The sequence below is a fragment of the Moschus berezovskii genome, chromosome 6 (genome assembly GCF_049115385.1).
Source record: "Moschus berezovskii isolate FMDL1 chromosome 6, NW_MosBer_1.0, whole genome shotgun sequence".
NCBI classification, from domain to species: domain Eukaryota; kingdom Metazoa; phylum Chordata; class Mammalia; order Artiodactyla; family Moschidae; genus Moschus; species Moschus berezovskii.
In genome coordinates, this window is record NC_142465.1 from 71,064,692 (window position 1) to 71,079,658 (window position 14,967).

A 14,967-nucleotide genomic window follows, 5' to 3' on the forward strand; every position below is an offset into this window, starting at 1 on the left:
ACGTAACATAAAAGCAATTCAGTTCAGTTCAGTCTCTCAGTCATGTCTGACTCTTTGTGACCCCATGAATCACGGCACACCAGGCCTCCCTGTCCATCACCAACTCCTGGAGTTCACTCAAACTCACCTCCATTAAGTCGGTGATGCCATCCAGCCATCTCATTCTCTGTCGTCCCCTTCTCCTCCTGCCCCCAATCCCTCCCAGCATCAGAGTCTTTCCAAGTGAGTCAACTCGTCACATGAGGTGGCCAAAGTATCGGAGCTTCAGCTTTAGCATCAGTCCTTCCAATGAATACCCAGGGTGATCTCCTTTAGAATGGACTGTTGGATCTCCTTGCAGTCCAAGGGATTCTCAAGAGTCTTCTCCAACACCACAGTTCAAAAGATCAAATCTTCGGCGATCAGCTTTCTTCACAGGCCAACTCTCACATCCATACATGACCCTGGAAAAACCATAGCCTTGACTAGATGGACCTTGGTTGGCAAAGTAATGTCTCTGCTTTTTAATATGCTATCTAGGTTGGTCATAACTCTCCTTCCAAGCAGTAAGCGTCTTTTAATTTCATGGCTGCAATCAGCATCAGCAGTGATTTTGGAGCCCCCCAAAAAGAAGTCTGACACTGTTTCCACTATTTCCCCATCTATTTCCTGTGAAGTGATGGGACCAGATGCCATGATCTTAGTTTTCTGAATGTTGAGTTTCAAGCCAACTTTTTCTCTCTCCTCTTTCACTTTCATCAAGAGGCTTTTGAGTTCCTCTTCACTTTCTGCCGTAACGGTGGTGTCATCTGCATGTCTGAGGTTGTTGATGATATTTTTCCCGGCAATCTTGATTCCAGCTTGTGCTTCTTCCAGACCAGCGTTCCTCATGATGTACTCTGCATAAAAGTTAAATAAGCAGGGTGACAATATATAACCTTGACATACTCCTTTTCCTATTTGGAACTGGTCTGTTGTTCCATGTCCAGTTCTAACTGTTGCTTCCTGACCTGCAGGTTTCTCAAGAGGCAGGTCAGGTGATCTGGTATTCCCATCTCTTTCATAATTTTCCAGTTTGTTGTGATCCACAGTCAAAGGCTTCAGCATAGTCAATAAAGCAGAAATAGATGTTTTTCTGGAACTCTCTTGCTTTCTCCATGATCCAGCGGATGTTGGCAATTTGATCTCTGGTTCCTCTGCCTTTTCAAAAACCAGCTTGAACATCTGGAAGTTCACGGTTCATGTATTGCTGAAGCCTGAATTGGAGAATTTAAAGCATGACTTTACTAGCATGTGAGATGAGTGCAATTGTGCAGTAGTTTGAGCATTTTTTGGCATTCCCTTTCTTTGGGATTGGAATGAAGACTGACCTTTTCCAGTCCTGTGGCCACTGCTGAGTTTTCCAAATTTGCTGGCATATTGAGTGCAGCACTTTCACAGCATCATCTTTCAGGATTTGAAATAGCTCTCTGGAATTCCATTACCTCCACTAGCTTTGTTCGTAGTGATGCTTTCTAAGGCCCACTTGACTTCACATTCCAGGATGTCTGGCTCTAGGTCAGTGATCACGCCATCGTGATTATCTTGGTCGTGAAGCTCTTTTTTGTACAGTTCTTCTGTGTATTCTTGCCACCTCCTCTTAATATCTTCTGCTTCGGTTGGGTCCATACAATTTCTGTCCTTTATTGAGACCATCTTTGCTTGAAATGTTCCCTTGGTATCTCTGAATTTCTTGAAGAGATCTCTTGTCTTTCCTATTCTGTTGTTTTCCTCTATTTCTTTGCATTGATCGCTGAGGAAGGCTTTCTTATCTCTCCTTGCTCTTCTTTGGAACTCTCCATTCAGATGCTTATATCTTTCCTTTTCTCCTTTGCTTTTCGCTTCTCTTCTTTTCACAGCTATTTGTAAAGCCTCCTCAGACAGCCATTTTGCTTTTTTGCATTTCTTTCCCATGGGGATGGTCTTGGTCCCTGTCTCCTGTACTGTGTCACGAACCTCCGTCCATAGTTCATCAGGCACCCTATCTATCGGATCTATTCACTTAAATCTATGTCTCACTTGCACTGTATAATCATAAGGGATTTGATTTAGGTCATATCTGAATGGTCTAATGGTTTTCCCTACTCTTTTCAATTTAAGTCTGAATTTGGCAATGAGGAGTTCATGATCTGAGCCACAGTCAGCTCCTGGTCTTGTTTTTGCTAACTGTATAGAGCATCTCCATCTTTGGCTGCAAAGAATATAATCAATCTGATTTCTGTGTTGACCATCTGGTGATGTCGATGTGTAGAGTCTTCTCTTGTGTTGTTGAAAGAGGGTGTTTGCTGTGACCAGTGCGTTCTCTTGGCAAAACTCTATTCGCCTTTGCCCTGCTTCATTTCGGGCTCCAAGGCCAAATTTGCCATTACTCCAGGTGTTTCTTGACTTCCTACTTTTGCATTCCAGTCTCCTAAAAAAGCAAGTTATAACAGAAAGTGAAGAGTATTTCATAAATTTTAAAAAAAATGTGGAGTAGGGTAACAGGAGTTCAGGAGTGATGGTAAGACAGAATTTTAAAATTAAGGATCTAAAAAGCCTCTTGATGAAAGTCAAAGAGGAAAGTGAAAAAGTTGGCTTGAAACTCAACATTCAGAAAACTAAGATCATGGCATCTGGTCCCATGACTTCATGGGAAATAGATTGGGAAACAGTGTCAGATTTTATTTTTTCGGGCTCCAAAATCACTGCGGATGCTGATTGCAGCCATGAAATTAAAAGAAGTTTACTCGTTGGATGGAAAGTTATGACCAACCTAGATAGCATATTAAAAAGCAGAGACATTACTTTGCCAGCAAAGGTCCGTCCAGTCAAGGCTATGATTTTTCCCGTGGTCATGTATGGATGTGAGAGTTGGCCTGTGAGGAGAGTTGATCACCGAAGAATTGATCTTTTGAACTGTGGTGTTGGAGAAGACTCTTGAGAATTCCTTGGACTGCAAGGAGATCCAACCAGTCCATTCTAAAGGAGATCAGTCCTGGGTGTTCTTTGGAAGGACTGATGCTAAAGCTGAAGCTCCAATACTTTGGCCACCTGATGAGAAGAGTTGACTCACTGGAAAAGACTCTGATGCTGGGAGGGATTGGGGGCAGGAGGAGAAGGGGATGACAGAGAATGAGATGGCTGGATGGCATCACCGACTCTATGGACATGAGTTTGAGTGAACTCCGGGAGTTGGTGATGGACTGGGAGGCCTAGTGTGCCGTGATTCATGGGGTCGCAAAGAGTTGGACACGACTGAGCGACTGAACTGAACTGAACTGATGGTGGTTATGGGAGGATGCATTTAAGAAGTAACATTTGAACAGTCTTTAGATGGAAAAGCTACCAGCAGTGACTTCATTCCTGTCACTGGAAACAAATATATTCTGTCCCCTAGTATTTGTGCCAACCATATTTCTGGTCACTGTGCTCAAAATCAAATTTCTTTCCTCAATCTCCCAGTTTTCCCTGATCTGCCTGAGGTAGCAGGCATGAGGTACCTTTCCATGTTCGTGGTGTTCTGACCCTCTCTCGTTAAAGCTCCTGCCCCCAGGAGGTTGTAAGTGCCTCTTTCCTTGGTTGTTTTTCCCACTGGATGAGAACTCCTCAAAGATTTTACTGGTCCCACTTTCTTTTGTATTCCAGTGCCTCCAGCATGCCTGGCATAAAGGAGGTACCCTTTGTTGTTGTTCAGTTGCTACATTTTGTCGACTCTGCAGCCCCATGGACTGCAGCATACCAGGTTACCCTGTCCTTCACTGTCTCCTGGAGTTTGGTCAAATTCATGTCCACTGAATTGGTGATGTTATCTAATCATCTCATCCTCTGCCTCCCTTTTCCTTTTGCCTTCTGTCTTTCTCAGCATCAGGGTCTTTTCCAGGCAGTTAGCTCTTTGCCTCAGGTGGTCAAAGTATTGGAGCTTTAGCTTCAGCGTCAGTCCCTCCAATTAATATTCAGGATTGATTTCCTTTAGGATTGACTGGTTTGATCTTGCAGTCCAAGGGACTCTCAAGAGTCTTCTCCAGTACCACAATTTGAAACTGTCAGTTCTTCCACATTCAACCTTCTCTATGGCCCAGCTCTCACATGGGGCATCCATCCATACATAACTATTGGAAAAACCATAGCTTTGACTATGTGGACTTTTGTATGCCTTTAAAACTTGATAAATTTAATATTCTAATGAGTTTCTCCTTAATGGGGAATGCCAACATGTGAAAACACATCTAATCATGGAGTGTGATAAGAGGTGAGAAGTTTAATTATCTGATTTCATTATCATCTCTTTGTCTTCTTCATGTGTTTTGGCTACTTCCGTTGGAGAAGCTTTGAAAGTGCAGATTAGAAATAGTATTCGACTCTCTGCCTGTAAAGAGCCCATTGTTGTGGATGTGTGCTGCCAAACACACAGTTTGTATATACTGTGTATATACAGTTTATTTGGCAAGAAAAAGATGAAATAAATAATTTTGAGTATCTGGGACACCAAAGTGCTAGGCACTTCATAAATACTTTGATGAGAGGTAGGCTAGACCCCCTAAAAGTTAGAAACATTTTATTTTATTTTTATTTTCATTTTTTGTCTCATGACATGCTGCTTTTATTTAATACCAAATCTGAAATACTAATATTATTCATAATTAAAATGATTTTCTTTCCTTTCTGTTACACATAATGCTACTATAAACATCTTTGTATATAAATTGTTTTGCATAGCTCTGATCACTTCCACGGAATAAATTTCCAAATTGCATTTGTCATTGGGATAAATTCTTTAAATTAATTTTTATTGGAGTATAGTTGCTTTACAATTAATTTTTATTGGAATATAGTTGCTTTGCAAGGTAAAGCAACTATATTTCTGATACTATATATAAAATAGATAACTAATGAAAACATATAATATAGTACAGGGAACTCTGCTTAATGCCCTGTGGTGACCTAAATGGGAAAAGAAATCCAAAAGAGAGGGGATATATGTGTATGTATGGCTGATTTATTTTTCTGTACAATAGAAAGTTAGAAACATTTTAAAACTAAAGCAGGCAGTGATATTTTTGTTTATTTTGTATGGTTTTTTATGGGGGAGTTGGGGAGGAGTAAATAGCTCTTCAGCAATCATTGAACTACTTAGAGTACATAGAGTTCATCTTTGTATTTTGACTTCCAATGGTAGAAGTCTAGCAGTGCTATCGAATGACAGTGAAAACACGTGTACATACATTTACACGTATGCACAAGTACTAGCAAGGACCTGGGGAAGAAAATGTGAAAACAGGACAGCTGGAATGATAGCTGCCACATGTAAGTATACTGGGCAGAGTAACTGGATGATTGCAGATCTGGTATCTGTTATCAGAGCATTTTATAACTCTTGAGAAAGCATCCCTGTAAGATTCATGAGAGGCCAAGAAAACATTTCTCATGGAAGAGGAGATGGCATTCACTGAACACCTCTTGTCTTGTCAGAGTTCCGAAGGGATGAAAGAAGTAAGGACGAATGTTGGAAGGTCTTGGAGTGCCACAGAAAATGATTCTGAATATTGATCTGAGGAATCAGTTCCAAGATGAATATTGGAGTATTTGTTCTTGGGACTTCAATGGAGTTTCCATGTCAACACTGTGACAGCAATCAAGATATCCATTCATTCAATTAAGCAGTCCTTACCGACTGATCTGTGTTATCAGGCACAAGGGACTGGGAAACACAGAGATGAACAAGACACGTCACTGTCCTCTTGGCGTTCGCGTAAACTGATGACTTACAATATAACGTAGAAAGTGCTAGGGTAAGAGTATGAACAGAGCACACTGGGAACACCAAAGGTGGTAACCGCCTTTGGCTCAGGGCATCAGGGAAAACTCCAGAGAGGAGTCCGTACATGAGCTGTGTCTTGAAGAGTAAGTAGGGATTGGCCAAGTGAAAAGTGGCAGGAGGGTTTGAACTGGCATTCTACACTGAAGCAGCCTAGCCGAGGGCACAAAATGGTGAGAAATCCTACCCGGATCAAAAGAGTGATATGACATTAATAATGTCTTAAGACAAATGAGTAGCTAAGGTAAAATGGGATGGGAAAAGAGCGATGGCCAAGGAGATGGAAGGTATGATCAAGGAAGTCTAGTTTTACCACCCAAGGGGGTTGGAGTCTTACATGCTTTTGAGGCATTCCCATATTGATAGTTACCATTTAGTGAGCATGTATTTTTCTAAGCTAGGGCAGAGTTAGATATGAAGGTGGAAGCAGACTAGGGCAAGGAGGGTATCAGAGGTCTGGAACCAGATAGAGTGATACCCAGAGCCTGAAAGGTATTTGTGGAAGGGAGAGTACAGGAAAATTGGTATTGCCCTCATGAGCAGGACAGCAAGAGTCACAGCAAGGGGAGTTAGGAAGCAATTGTAAAGAACAAGGCTGTGGTTTTTATTCTGTCAGATTTTTAATTTTAACTCTTTTACCCTGCCAGGAGAGCAAGTTCTTGTTACTTTTAAAAGCTCCATACCCTTGGACTTCCCTGACAGTTCAGTGGTTAAGACCTTGAGCTTCCAACACAGGGGGCACAGGTCCTAGTTGGGGAACTAAGATCCTGTGTGCTGTGTGGTGCGGCCAAAAAAATCTCCATCCTTAGCATGTGATAGCTGATAGTCATCAGAACATGTCAATTATGACGGGTTCAGGAATGGTGCAGGTAAGAAAACTATGACCAACAAATGGAAGATTCTCTGATTCTCCCCCTATCTGCCCTGCCCGGTGGACTGTTCTCTGTAGTACTGATCTTAAGCGTCATGCCTCCCAGTAGTGACTGAAGCCAGGCTGGTGTCTGTGTGTCCGCACCCTCCTCTCTCCCATCCCCCAGAAGGTGGGAGAAGGGAAATCACTCAAGATGGTGCTTTCCACCTGCAATCAGAGCAGCACTGGGGGATACAGGAGAATTTTTGTTTCCTTCATTTCAAGGATAACCTTGAACAAAATTATTTCACCAGTTGTAAAGAAAAATATCATCTTGTCATTGGTAAATCAGAAATATGTTCATGAGAACAGAATTATCTCAAGTTCAGATTTTTGAAACTCAAGACCCTAGATTTTGAGGATCCTAAAAGAAATCCATGGGTTTCAGAGAGAATTTTTACCCTTAGAGAGTTCAGCAAACTATGGCCCACAAGCTGAATCAGCCCACTACCTGCTTTTGTAAATTCAGTTTTATTGCATTCAGCCACTCCCAGGTGTTAACAAATTATGTATCTGTGGTTACTTTTCAAATACAACAATAGAGTAGGTACAACACAGAATGTCTAGCCCACAAAACCTAAAATCCTTACTATATAACCCTTTACAGAGAAATTAGTTCACCCTTGCCTTCAAAGATGCTTTACATCACTAATGTTTAAGCAACACTGGCCCAGGTATCTAATGCTTATTAACTGACTGGAGTTAAAAGAGTTTTGTGTGTAGTTCTCAAGGAGGATGCCTGGTGTTCCAGAAGAGGACAGTTTTGGGGCCCTACAACCCTTCTTTCACACTAGGCTCTGCCATTCATTAGCCGTCTCACCTCTGTTTTCTCACTGGTGAAATGGAGGCAATAAAGTGTGTGCTTGATAATAAATATTGTTCAGTTGCTAAGTTGTGTCTAACTCTTTGTAACTGCAAGGACTGTAGCACAGCAGGCTTCCCTGTCCATCCCCACCTCCAGGAGTTTGCTCAAACTCATGTCCATTGAGTCGGTGATGCCATCCAACCATCTCTTCCTCTGCTGCCCCCTTCTCCTCCTGTCCTCAATCTGTCCCAGGATCAGGGTCTTTTCCAGTGAGTTGGCTCTTCACATCAGGTGGCCAAAGGATTGGAGCTTCTGCTTCACCATCAGTCCTTCCATTGAGTACTCAGGGATGATTTCCTTTAGGATTGACTGGTTTGATCTCCTTGCTCTCCAAGGGACTTCCTGTAGCCTTCTCTAGCACCACAATTTGAAAGCATTAATTCTTCTATACTCAGCCTTCTTTATGGTCCAACTCTCATATCTATACATGACTACTGGGAAGACCATAGCTCTGACCATATGGGCCATGATTACTCACCTCAATCAAGTTTGGATATTTGGGGATCTACTCCTGGACACAGGAGTTCCAGTTGTCTCTACAACCTCTTTCTAAGCTTGAAATAGAGCAATCCTGTGCTTTACAAATCCATTGCATTATCACAAGATTAATCACTTTTTCATATGCCTGGCACATAAAAAGGACTCAAACATTGTAAATCACAGGTTTATCTGTTACTGTTATTACCTCCAAGACCTGCTTCTCTTTTGTACAGTAATCCCTCACTGTCTAAACTCTCAGTACTCAAATACTTACTGCACTCCCCCACAAAACATCCATATATACATGGCAGCAAAATGGCGTAAGTCACGTGTGATTGTAGGTGAGCAAACACCCACAAGTGTGTTACAGCTGCATCTCAGCCGGTCGAATATAATTGCATATCGTTATTTCAACATGTTATGTGTTACTGCTGTCATGTTCACCACATTGTGATGACATCGCCTAAGAAAATGGAAAAGCTAATAAGAAGAGTTGATGGGCCTGACATGCTTCAGAAAGTTCATTCATTGGGAGAAAGATCAGATCGAAGGTATAAAGGATATTGAAAGAGGTGACTGTAAAAAATGTGTGTCTCACAGTTTTGTCCTCGTCTAAGGCTCACTCAGTGCTTCCCTGGTGGCTCAGATTGTAAGGAATCTGCCTGCAGTGCGGGAGACCAGGTTTGATCCCTGGGTTGGGAAGATCTGGAGAAGGGAATGGCTATCCACTCCAGTATTCTTGCCTGGAGAGGTCCATGGACAGAGCCAGCCTGTCTGGCTACAGTCCATGGACTCCAAAGAGTCTGACATGACTGAGTGACTAACACCAACATGAGAAAATTAGAAAACTTATTAAAGTACTGTTGGTTTATTTGTGCCAAAATCCTTAACAGATTGCAATATTGCTACAATAATGATGTTTGGGGACACTGGGGTTTAAAGAAGGATACAAATTATTATTATTATCGTTTAAAATAAGGGACTTGAGGCTCCTACTATCTGAACATTTGTTATGCGGTAGGTTTTGAGGAATGGGCTGAATTCAGGTAAAGGAGTAGCTTCTCCTGACCTCTTGGGAATCGGAGTCCCAACTTGTTCCTGTGGGTGAGTCTCTCCCTTGTTAACCCAGCCAAGCTGCAGACCTCTCATTGTTTCCAGTCGCATCCCAAGAACTATGGTCCCTGTCTCTGGTGGGTGAGCCTCTGCTCCCCAAGGGCCAGCTGCCTCATGCCTGTCTGCTGGGTTTCCTGGCATGGCCTGCTCTTGTATTCTGCTAATTCTTTTCCCTTCCTGTTCCAAATGTGTCTCCGTTGAAGCTGAGCGTGCCTCGGCAGAAATCCCATCCATTAGTCAAGCAAGTTCAAGTATGCATGCTTGTCCTTTCCCAACATCCCCTTTCAATATGTCCCTTCCCTGGGTCAGGACATGCTGTGCTTGCCCTCGGACCTCGCCGATGCCCACTGCTTCACTAACTCGCCACCTGTTGCCTGCTGCCATTCCTTCCAGGTGTGGTTCTGCAGGTGGAACTGAACACCTTCACAGCTCCTGCACATGGGCCTGTTCTCCCACTCTCACTCCTCCCAGATGCTGGCTCTGATTCCAGTTCCCTGCATGCCCAACTGTCTGGACCACCAGCCGCGGTGAACAGAGCAAGGCTTAATCAGGTTCAAACACACACAAGGCTGCCCTTTCAGGATAGTTTTCATCTGCTGCCCTTTGTTGGAACATTTTAACCTGGTTTGTCAAATATACAACCTTGGATAGAGAAACGGGTAACCAGTGGGTAGCAAGATGTGATGTGACTGTAATAAGCCATATGCAGTGAACTCCAGCATGACTAACTCCAGTCATGGACCCCAAAGCATCTGTGATCTGAGGAGATTAGAGATCTCCTGTAGCCTTCCCTTTCTACTCACTAGGTGTGTGATCTGTCTGAGCCTCAGTTTTCTTTTTTGTAAAATGAGGAAGGTAACTCCCACTTTCGAGGTTGTTATGAAGACATAAAGAACCTAAAGTAGTATCTTGACTCGATGATGGCACAGTACCACATAACCAGGCCCATGCCTGTCACTGGCCCCAAGAATTGCCATTGCAGCCCTTCCTTCCTATAACTGCAGTGGGCCCCAGGTTTGCAGAGGTGCCCTGTGGTTCTACCTTGAAGTTGCAGAAAGGAGACACAAATTGGAGCACAAAGATGTGTGTGAACTAGAACTTATTCATTAGTAGGGAAAGTTTACCCCTGCACCCTCATCTAGATTTCTTTCCCCAAGAAGGACTTTTTCTTTCTCTTGTCTCCCTACTGGCCTCTCTCTTATCATGGTGTTATATGGTCAGTAAGCAGACTCTTGGTTTCAGCCTTAGCTTTTCCATGTCTCTCTAATTAATTCCTGTTTGGCCATCTTACCCTGCCAACTAGAAAGGATTTTTCTTGCCTTTCTACATAGGGAAGAAAACATGGGCTTCTAGAAGGAATACAGATATCCCCTGCTTTTCAGAAGTTCGCTTTATACCACTTCACTTTTACTTACATTAGTACCTGTTTTCACCAATGGAAAGAAATCTGAAGAGGATTTGTGGTTTTACAAAAACAAGGAGAAAGAACAAGCATTTGATATTTGTGTTATGGGAGCTGTATAGAGGGAGCTCACACCCCCAGTAGCGAGAGTGACACAGCCAAGCTCTTTGCGGGGGAACCACACTCGGCCTCTTAGCATCAGGCTGCCATAACTGCATCTGAGCTTCATCTTGATTTATTTTGAGCATCTGTTAGCAAGATGTGTCCTAAGATAACCGCTTCTTCCCTTTATGCCATTTCTGCTTATGAAAGGTTTCATTGGAACGCTCTACTTTCGAATAGCTGGGGAAACCTACACCAGAATTAAGGTCAGAAAACCTGATCCAGTCCAGGATCTACTCTTTCACTAGTCACATGATCCTTGAAAGGAATTTTACTTCCCTGTGTGTCATTTTTCTCAACTCCCAGATTTTGAAGATTTAAGAATTCTATGTAATTCCTAATTACTCCAAGTTATTTCTCTTAATTGGCATCAGAATCTTGGGCAATCTTAAAAAAAGAAACTCAATAATTTACTTGTTGATAGATGAATTGAAGAATACCTATGATGTTCTAATCTACCTTAAGTAATTCAGGTTGAATTTTCCAAATGAATGAGTTGACTGAAGAGGGGGCTAAAACCTGAGTAACATGCCAGATTCAAGGAATTCTGTCTGTTCATCTCAAAAAATTGTCCTGGCTCTTTCCTTCCCTCTCCACGCACAGCTTCTTAAAAGTGGGTAAGACCTTTAGAAGCTTTGTTCTCTCTTTGTCATGATAGCTGTTCATCACTTGATGTTTTTAGACCTCTGAAGTTTGGAAGGTGGGCATGGTTTTCCAAGTGCCATGGATCAAGTGAACCTTTTCAGTGACCTCTGTGGGTGAACATTTCAACTGCCTTTGGTCCTTGCCTGAGAGAGTCACCAAGTGATCAGTGTCTCCGAAAGGGCCCCACCACTCTCCCTGTCCTTCCTCTCGCCCACAGCCCACTCTGCATCTACTCCGTCTCCTGCCTCTTCCATTCCCCAAGTCTTTTTCCACTTACCACGCCATTGGTGGTCTGGGGGTGTGCGGCCCAGATGTTTTCCCCAAGCGATTAGAAGATTACTTTTTCAAGTCTCTTCACAGAGCAGATGTTCCCCTCCGGCTCCCCCTCCCTCACCCCGCAATTGCGGAAACCTTTCTCTGTCCCAGAGAGCACATGGTGTGGCTGCTGTGTGTTTGATCAGGAGAGCCTGAACAGGAACAAGAGAATCCCACACTGATGCCTGTTTGGCAGGCAAGCCTCTGGGTGTGTGTGTGTGTGTGTGTTTGTGTGTGTGTGTTCCTCCTCCCTTTGTTCCTACTTCAGTTGTGAGCAGATGTTCTCTACTGGCTGAGTGGCTGCCCTTTCTCTAGTCCTGACACCGGTGGCTTCATCCCGCTCCTCTACTTCAGGCCATTCACAGCGTGCCCGACTCTAGCATCTCTCTTGGCTTGCATACGTCTGTCTTTACTTCATCTAGAGCATCGCTGTCTTAGCCTGGGAAACCTGTTAGAAAAATGTTTGCTTCTATGCCTAAACTTGATTTATGGGTTGCTCCCTACCCTCTCCCTCCTTGAACCTATTATTTATCCATCCTCTGCTTCCCTTTTCATCCCACCCCAAATTCTGGGCCCACTCAACTATTGCAGACCAGTCATTCTCTCTCTCACCTCTTAGCCTTTAGGTGTGCCTCCCCATCTTTCTGAAGCGTCCTCCCTTTTCTTCTTTTCCTTTTTTTGCCTGGCAAATTTCTGTTCATCCTTTGTGTCTTTGTTTAAGCATGATATTCTCTTCGACCTCCACCTCCTGGTCATAAGTTACCGTAGAGCTCCTATGTTAATACCAACCCTTATTTCTCTGTTCTATAGTTGTGTTTTTACTTGTCTCTTCATTTTGTCATTAATTTATTTTTATAAATCTGAGCAAGAATGTTTCCACACTGTCAAACAAGAGTTAGAATAGATTCCAGATTCTTCTCTCCCCATCTTCTTCTGACAGTATTCATTGAGCATGTACTCTGTATGAAACCCTCTATTAGATCTTGGAGTCATAAAAATGAGGGAGAGATTGTTCCTTCCCTCAGCTAGATAAGCCCCCTATGCAGACTTCAAATGTGATACTATTACAGTGGTAAGATAGCCAAGACCACATGGAAAGCAGATACTTAGATGATTAGCCAGCCCTGAAAACAGAACCCAGAAGGCATACAGAAAAGCCAGGTTAGTATTGAAAACAAACTGAAAGTAAGAAATAGTTAAGAGCAAGGCAAACTACTGGCCACCAGCCAAATCCAACCTGCTGCCTGTTTCATAAACAAAGCAATAGTGGAATATAACCATGTCCGTTCATTTACATAAAACAATTTGCATATTGTTTACAACTTCTTTTATGCTCCTATGGTAAAGGTGAATAGTAAAATTGTAAACTACATGCCCTCAAAGCCTAAAATATTTATTGTCTGCCCTTTTACAGGGAAAGTCGTGCTGCCCCCTGGCTTAGAGAGTAAATAATAAAAGTGGCTAAGAGGATTTTAGAAAATAAAAATGGGTGAAATTTCTCAAACAGATTTTAAAATGTATTACACAGCTGCCATAATCAAAATAGTATGGTACTGGTTTACCAAAAGACAAATAGCTCATTGGGAAGATAGTAAGAAGTGCAACGTAAACCAGGTATGTAAATTTGATATGAGATGATATTTTAGTTCTATCAAGAACATAATATATTTAATAAACAGTATTAGGAAAATTAGCTATTTCTTCGGAAAAAAGAATTCCCACTAGAATTTTTAACATTCTTCACCCACCTGCCTCTCCCCCCCATAAGAAATATATCACTTTTTTATTAATACTTATTATTATTTTTTTGCTTACCATTATATCTGGTTTCCCATGTCTTCCTCCTAGATTTTATTTCTTGTTGCTGCATTAGAGTCTTCAGTAAATCTTTCTACTAGGATATGTGACTAGTAAATTATCTGTTTTTACATGTAAAGAAAAAAATCTTTATTTTACCCATACTCTTGAATGATAATTGAGATAAATATAGAGTTTTACTGTCACCAATCATTTTCCTTTCAAAGACTTTTCACTGTATTCTGACAAATTTAGTGCTAATGAAAAATTTTCCCTAAATCTAATTATAGAGCTCATTTATCTATAGAAAATCTATCTTTTGGTTTTTGTATTTTTTAACATGTTTTCTTTGTCTTTGATGCTGTAGTTTTCCACAGTGTGTTGGGATGAGTTTCTTATGTCTTTCTTCAATTCTAGAAAAACTTTAGCTGCTATTGATGATCACATTTTGTTCATTTCCTCACTTCTCTCCTTATTGAGGTCCTGTTAGACATTTGTTAAAGTTTCTCACTCTTTTTTTTCATGTATTTTAACAGCATTCACATGTTTTCCAACTTAAGGTGATTTGCTAAGACCTGTCTTCCAATCTACACTGTTTTCAGTTGTGTCTGCTGTGTCCATACTGTTGTTTAATAATTTATTTTGTGTGTGTATGTTTAAGTTCAATGACATTTTCCATTTAAAAATGTTATATCTTTCAATAGAGTGAGAAATCAAGTCAGAGACTGAGAGAAAATACGTGAAAAAGACATACCTGTTAAAAAACTGTTACCCCAAATATATAAGAACTCTTAAACCTTAGCAATGAGAAAACAAACAACTTGATTTAAAAATGGGCAAATGACTTGAACAGGTATCTCACTAAAGAAGACGTAAAGACATCAAATAAGTATATTAAAATGTCTCACATTATGTATCATTTGGTTTTAAGGTAAATTAAAACAATGAGATGCCACTGCACAACTGTTAGAATGGCCAAAATGCAGAACACTGACAACATCAAATGTTGGTAAGGAAGGGGAACAATGTGAAATCTCATTGACTGACGGGAATGCAAAATGGTACTACAACTTTGGGACATAGTTTGGCAGTTTCTTACAAAAGTAAAAATACTCTGAGCATATGATCTGACCTTACTACTTACCCAAAGGAATTGAAAAGTTATGTCCACACAAAAAACTGCACACAGATGCTTGTATCAAGTTTATTCATAATTGCCAAAACTTGGAAGTAACCAAGATGTCCTTCAGTAAGTGAATGGATACATAAACTGTGGTACAGTCAGAAAATAAATATCATTCAGTGCTAAAAAGAAATGAATTCCCAAACTAGGAAAAGACATGAAGGACATGTAAAGATTAGGAGCAAGGGAGATGATTAGGTGAAGCACAGAGAATTTTCAGGGCAGTGAAACTATTCTGTACATGTGTGCGTACTCAGTTGCTCAGTTGTGTCCGACTCTTTGC